Source organism: Penaeus chinensis, chromosome 18 (assembly GCF_019202785.1).
Source record: "Penaeus chinensis breed Huanghai No. 1 chromosome 18, ASM1920278v2, whole genome shotgun sequence".
Taxonomy (NCBI): domain Eukaryota; kingdom Metazoa; phylum Arthropoda; class Malacostraca; order Decapoda; family Penaeidae; genus Penaeus; species Penaeus chinensis.
In genome coordinates, this window is record NC_061836.1 from 3,741,689 (window position 1) to 3,748,935 (window position 7,247).

The 7,247-nt window shown below is 36.4% G+C and overlaps 1 long non-coding RNA gene across 1 annotated transcript in view; it reads right to left on the reverse strand.

Moving 5' to 3' along the window:
• Window positions 1-6,862, reverse strand: part of LOC125034859 — a 31,269-nt gene extending 24,407 nt beyond the window's left edge. Inside the window, exons 1-2 of the long non-coding RNA XR_007115728.1 lie at window positions 6,805-6,862; window positions 612-974 (exon numbers count right to left, since the gene is read on the reverse strand). This is a non-coding gene — a long non-coding RNA (uncharacterized LOC125034859). The remainder of the gene's footprint in view (window positions 1-611; window positions 975-6,804) is intronic.
• Between the last annotated feature and the right edge of the window lie 385 nt (window positions 6,863-7,247).

The following is a 7,247-nucleotide window of genomic DNA, read 5'->3' on the forward strand; positions in this document are numbered from 1 at the left end:
ATATATACAAATATTTATATATATTGTATATATATATGTATATATATAATATTATATATATATATATATGTGTATATGCATATAGTACATATATATATTATATATATACTATATATATAATAATATACATACATACATAAATATATATATATATACAAATGTATATATGTATATATATATGTATATGTATATATATAACATTTATTTTTATTATATATATTTATATACATAAGTATATATATATATATATATATATATATATATATATATATATATATATATATATATATGTATGTATATGTGTACATATATATACATATATATATATGTATATATATATATATATATATATATATATATATATATATATATATATCTGTGTGTATGTATGTATACACACACATATACATATTTTTTTGTAAATATATATGTATATATATACACACATATGCGTGTGTGTACGTATGTATACATATATATGCATGTGTATGTGAACATATCTATAGCAAAACAATATCCAGGCTTAATAATATAAACCCTTCTTTCCTCACCATAGACGGCAAGCCCAAGCCACAGAACCACACCCGCGCAGGTCCTAAGGAGCAACTCACCTGTGGCAGTGGCGGTGAAGAGCAGGTGAGCGAAGATGATGACGCAGGTAAGGAGATCCATATCAGCGGGTGTCGAGACTCAGCGAGGGAGATGAACTGGGAGGCTGTGACCTGACATGATTCACGGGGTCGACATGGAATGGTCACTGACCCGGTGGTTCACTCATGCTCTGAGGCCTTCGAGTGCTCACCACGAAGCACAAACACACTTGGACTGCACATAATTTTCTACACTGATTCTCTAGCTTGCTGTTCGGTGCTCTCACTCGTTATTTTTTGAAGTACTATGTATGCTTTTGATATTCGTTTTTTTTTCTATTTGTTTCGTAAATGGTAGGATTCTTTTATGCCTCAACTATAAGCCTGAAAAAATGAACGTTCATTTTAGAACCGCCGTTTTTTTTAATTCCCTTTTTTTAAGCGGTATCATAACGTTTATGAAACTGATATTAAATCGACACTTCAAAAAAAAAAACGAAAAAAAAACGAAATCGAATGAAAAGTCTACGAAAAAAAAAAAAAAATCAATTCACGAGCACTCAGGTATCTATATATTTTTTTCTTTGCGCACGAACCTCCTACTCTGTAAGCTATCACTCTGTCTCCATTAAAACCGCAAAAGGTAGAAGCTGCACCACAAACCGTGAACGACGATTACGCAAACGGTGCATTTGGACTATTGTGGACTTGGAAGTTTCACGCCGTTTTTTTTGCTCCCTCGGCAATATCATAAGTGATATTATCTCCCCAGCTCAGAAGAACAATGGAAGCCACAAGACGAGCAACATTCGTGGCAAGTGCTTTGCAACATGGACGAGGCAGTCCGGTAAACAATGCTGGTAGATCCTTCAACACGGCGAGAGAAAAATTCGTGGCAGAAGCAAAACTCTAATACTTTTGAACCTTGCACCATTTCCTGCCAAAGGCTGCAACATCCACGCCATCTTTTGTGCGGAGAGAGAACCACACACTTACGCCATCTATTGAGTAGCGAGCGAACTAACGCGCAGGTCTGACCGGCTCCCAGCTACCTCGACAGATAGCACTCCTCGCACACACAATCGATCTATCTCAGGTCTTATTATAATGTCCACAATTCTTCTTGTTGAGTGTAAAATGTCTCGGTTATCTTCTTCCTGTCGTAGGGAATAATGTCACAGTCTGTATCTCTCTTTGTAAGCCTGTTTTCCCTCTCACTTTCTCCGGTCTCATTCGCTTTCTGTCTCTTTCTCTCTCTCTCTCCCATCGCTTTCACTTTGCGCGTGTGTTTTTCTCCCTAGTATCAGTTTTACACTCAGGCAAAACTGTTTGCATGAGTTTGAGATTGTTATCATGTTTCTCCAGAGATACCTGATTGCGTAGCTGCTGGCGTGCGGTTGTCTAACACAAATAAGGCCTGGTAAACACAGCTATCGACCGGGACGCATGTGATGAAGTTGTTAACATGATTTTATTTCGGCTGTGGAAGAGATGCGCGAGTGACGAATGTCGCGCGTGAAATGAAGGGGGGGAAACTTATCGTCAAGTGTAGCGAAGCAAGTCCCCGGATTGATGGTTGGGTTGAGAATGGTGGCACGCACCATAACTCATCTAGTGTAATGGCCAGGCGAAATATGGTGTCATCATCCCCTACCCAAGCGCGAATATATTTTCAGCCCAAAATCAAAATTAAAAAAAAAAGTGTATGAGCGTTATAGTGTATGTGAGGTATGTACCCCCTCTTGCCACTGAATTTTATTGTACACACGCATACTTGTACGTGTATAAATCTTCTTATTTGCCAGAACTAACTCACAGCACTATTTGTCGACGTTAATACAGTCTTTACCTTTCCCTCCATATCATTAGGATCACGTCACCAAACGCACACACTACCTGCCATTACTATTCTTCCCACAAATCTCTCGGACTGCAATGCAATTACGTGACTTTACTATATTCCTGTACGCAGAAGAGGGGTATACACACGATAGAAGGGCCTAATGTAAATAGATTATCTTTTTAAAACGAAATAACCACTTCTTCATCGACGACAGCGGAGAAAACATGCACAACTCTACGGTATCATTCCGCCCGATTTCACCACAGAGCTTCCAAGATAAATACTCGGCAAAAAAGGGGAGAAAAAAAGGAACAGAAAAGGAAAGTGAAAAATAAGGAAGCAGACAAATCGCAGCATCCCACGAACCTCGTTATCATGATGGTTCTCCCACGCATGTATCAGGACACCAACATGATGCAGTTTGCGAGTAAATGTTGGAACAAAATAACCTCCACATACCCAGCTCCGGGCGAGCGAACGCAACAAGGACATAATACCTTGAGCTTTCATATGTGTTTTGGAAGATATATTAAATTAAATAAAAGAGGAAAATCTCTGCGCCTCCAACAATATCTGCATAACATTTTTTTGATGGATTTTCCCTAAGCCATCGCTCAGAAGAAAATAATAAAATTATTTGATAAAACATTCCTAGATTTTAGACAGGAATATACTTCGGAAAAATAATACTAACCTCGGGATTTATGGAACAGCTATAATCAATGTCATGATATATAATACGTAAATTTCGATTCCATCCCTGGTATATCATAATGACATAGCAACTGCAAGAAATAAGCGTTGAGAGAGAGAGAGAGAGAGAGAGAGAGAGAGAGAGAGAGAGAGAGAGAGAGATAAATCATTATAACTACGTCCTTATTACCAAATTTGATTGATCTCGATATTGCTGAATTTAGATGCATTATCTTCATTACATGTATCTAACACCTCCTAAATATATACTATGATAATGACGCAAACAATAATTCACGATACAGACATTGGTAAGGATATTGATAATGAAAGTAATATCTTTTTATCATTCCAATTATCAATGTTAACATTATCAAACCTTACCTTTACTTTGATACATATATAAAAGGATCCTTATTGTTTATTGAAGTTATATATTTCGAAAGATAGAGAGCTATTATCGTCTACGTCTCCTCCAAGTGTTAAGTTGCTCTACTGTTGTTTATTCTGTCCTCGTTTTCTTTTAAGATGACAAGAGTATGTTATTTATAACTTCACTGTCAAGCTAATAACAACTATTATTCTTCTCAGTTAGAATAGTTTATCAAAAATTCTTTGATAACGGCAGAAGAAATGCTAATTAATTTTATAGTCTGAAATTAAGATGTTCCTTTACTGTAGTGTTTTATGACTGATCATTAAAGTTTACAATATGATTAATACTTTTCGATTTAACACTTTCATTAATATCACTTTCATTAATTGGAGAGAGAGAGGGAGAGAGAGAGAGAGAGAGAGAGAGAGAGAGAGAGAGAGAGAGAGAGAGAGAGAGAGAGAGAGAGAGAGAGAGAAAGAGGGAAAGAGAAAGAGAGAAAGAGAAAAAGAGAAATAGAGAAAAAGAGAAAAAGAGAGAAAGAAAGAGAGAGAGAGAGAGAGAGAGAGAGAGAGAGAGAGAGAGAGAGAGAGAGAGAGCGAGAGAGAGAGAGAGAGAGGCTGAGAAAGAAAGAGAGAGAGAGAGAGAGAGCGAGAGAGAGAGAGAGAGAGGCTGAGAAAGAAAGAGAGAGTTAGAGAGTTAGAGAGAGAGAGAGAGAGAGAGAGAGAGAGGCTGAGAAAGAGAGAGAGAGAGAGAGAGAGAGAGAGAGAGAGAGAGAGAGAGAGAGAGAGAGAGAGAGAGAGAGAGAGAGAGAGAGAATCATCCCTTCACACTTTACTGGCTCATCTTATTTTGCGAACTTTTCAATATAACGGATTTAGACTTTCTTTCTTCCGCATATCATCAAAAACAAGATACGAATCTAAAATTATAACACGGACTAGGAAATAGGTCTGACATGAACTTCCCTATCGTACATATTATAAGAATGATTGAAATATATTTTATTCAATACCTACCGCAGTTATTCCGATGACTAATGTAATATTCATTCACGAAATTAATCATCTTTATGAACACAGTAATCATTAGTAATATTTTCCATCAATGATAGGGGTTCATTAGTGTTCATTGCAGTGATCAACTTTTCAGATTATAGCAGCTAACTAGTCTCCCTTCAAATAATGTTCTAAGTAATTCTATTCATATTTTTCATCACAATGTGCTTTACAACGTTACGAGTAATCACCACACAAAATATCCATCTCCATTTATACACACACACACACACACACACACATATATATGTATATATGTGTGTGTGTGTGTGTGTGTGCGTGAGTGCGTGAGTGCGTGTGTGTGTGTGTGTGTGTGTGTGTGTGTGTGTGTGTGTGTGTGTGTGTGTGTGTGTGTGTGTGTGTGTGTGTGTTTATATGTGTGTCTATGTGTGTGTATGTGTGTATTTCTGTGTGTGTGTTTGTGCGGTTGTGTGTGTGCGTGTGTTCGTATGTGTGTGTTCGCGTGTGTGTGTGCGCGTTTATGCATGCAGTTATATACGCAAACTGGGAAAATTTTCAAGCAAATACCATAAAATCTCCAAACAACCAAATTAAAAAAATCAGAAAATTAAATTTGAGAATCCACATATTTTAAATATCGACAATGTTCTTCATTCTTTGCACTTTCCAGGGGTATAAATACGGCAAAAACACTCGCCCTATGCACGAAGGAAAGAAAATTAAGTCTATGCATGATAAAAAAGGAGAGAAAGAATTATAAATCCTCATTTTACGAGAAAAAAAAAAAATCTTTCAAGATACAGTAAAAAAAAAAAAAAAAAAAAAAAAAACCTGTTTTCTATAATATTACTTAGTATAGGTTTAGCATTAGCTTCACCCGATCGAGCAAAACTTTTTCCTTAAAGCTCTCATTCGACACTGACGAGAGACCTGCATTAAAAAAAACCTTTGCTCAAGATCTCCTAAACGCAACGAAATTCGAACAGACGCCAAGATAATAATAACTTGAGAGTTTTTCCGCCACCAGAATGATTCCTTAAAGGTGAAAAAAAGAAAAAGAAAGTGAAAAAATCTGCAAGAAAAGGAGTCTACACAAAGACCTTCGATATTCTTCGTCCTCACACACGCACACACGCAATCGAATGTGTACATGACCGTGCTTATCGGACATCACACGGTCACAATCCACAATACATCTAAGTTACATTCCATAAGCTATTTGTTAAGGAATATAGGCTTCAACAAACCACACTATCCATCCATTTAAATAAACTCATACGAGTATGAGCAACGGAATGATAAAAAAACAAGAAAATGAATAAATGAGAAGAAAAGAGGTAAAATAGACAATAAGCTTAGACAAGAAACCATTTTTTTTTTCTAACGAACGTAACACGCGTGACAACAAGGAGACACATAACAAGAATTAGGAAGACGCTAAGTGCCTTCAGCTCTATATTTTGAGCAAAAATAAATTAGGAAGATACCTACTCTTCATTTGCACTATCTTCGTCGCGGAGTGCAAAGGTGTTTTAGAATTATTTGTGCCCAAGTGTTTAGATAAGCGGAAACTTATAAAAGTTAATATACACGTAATATATATATATATATATATATATATATATATATATATATATATATATATATATATATATATATATATCAAATCGCATGATTATACATATATGTGTGCACAAGATGAAACAGACAGATTTTTATTATTTTTATAATTTTACACACATCTTTACTTACGCACACAAAAGGCTTATTCACAAATGGACAAATAGAGACTCGGCTATGCACTCATACCTCTGTACACCTTATCTGGTATTTAGACTATACTAGCGAATCAAAATACATCTTGGATTCGGGAATCTAACCAGTTTCATTAACAGCCACATACAATATGTTTGGTAGAACGATAAGTGAACGATAGTGGGGTATATCTGCATTGGTCACTGCACAGGTAAAGTTTTTTTTTAAACACTTTCATCTTCTTCGTTTTTTTACGATCTTCACTCAATTACCTACGCAAATCGGCAGATATTCCGTTCCCGACAGGTAAAGCTACCACAAACCTTTCGCATATAAGAGGCAAGGGATATATTCCGACGGAGAGAAAAAACTTTCTTAAAACGGGTCAAAAGACGATTTTATGTACACTCGTATTTATCCAAAAAGGGCCAATATGCCAATTTGCAACACATGAATCATGCTGGTCGACATGCTAGATCACATATTGAGTCAACAAAGTTATCACATTGACGTCAAGATATCACAACGCACGGGCAGGAAATAGCACGGCACGGCCTGATCCGGACGGTAACAACGTCCTTCCTCGGCAGTCGATGGTGCACTGAGGGTCTGCTGGCGAGAGAAGTCCACTTCCACCGGCTGGGAGTTGCCAACGTGTCTTTAACCGGATAACTTAATTATTTTTCAATAGACTATTTCTCTCTCTTTTTTTTTTCTTCCCTTATGACCTGTACAAGATGATGTGATTATTATTATTATTATTATTTTTTTTTTTTTGGGGGGGAGGAGGCGTATATATATATATATAGAAAGTTAGGTATATATATTTTTTTCTTTTCGAGAAGAGAGAAGCATTATAAGATCGCTTCATAAAGGGAAATCTTACACCCGTGTTTTTTCCTTTCCACATGGACGTATATAGGCCTATAGACACCTACAGATATTAATTCCCTCCCCTTTTTTCACCCCCCTCA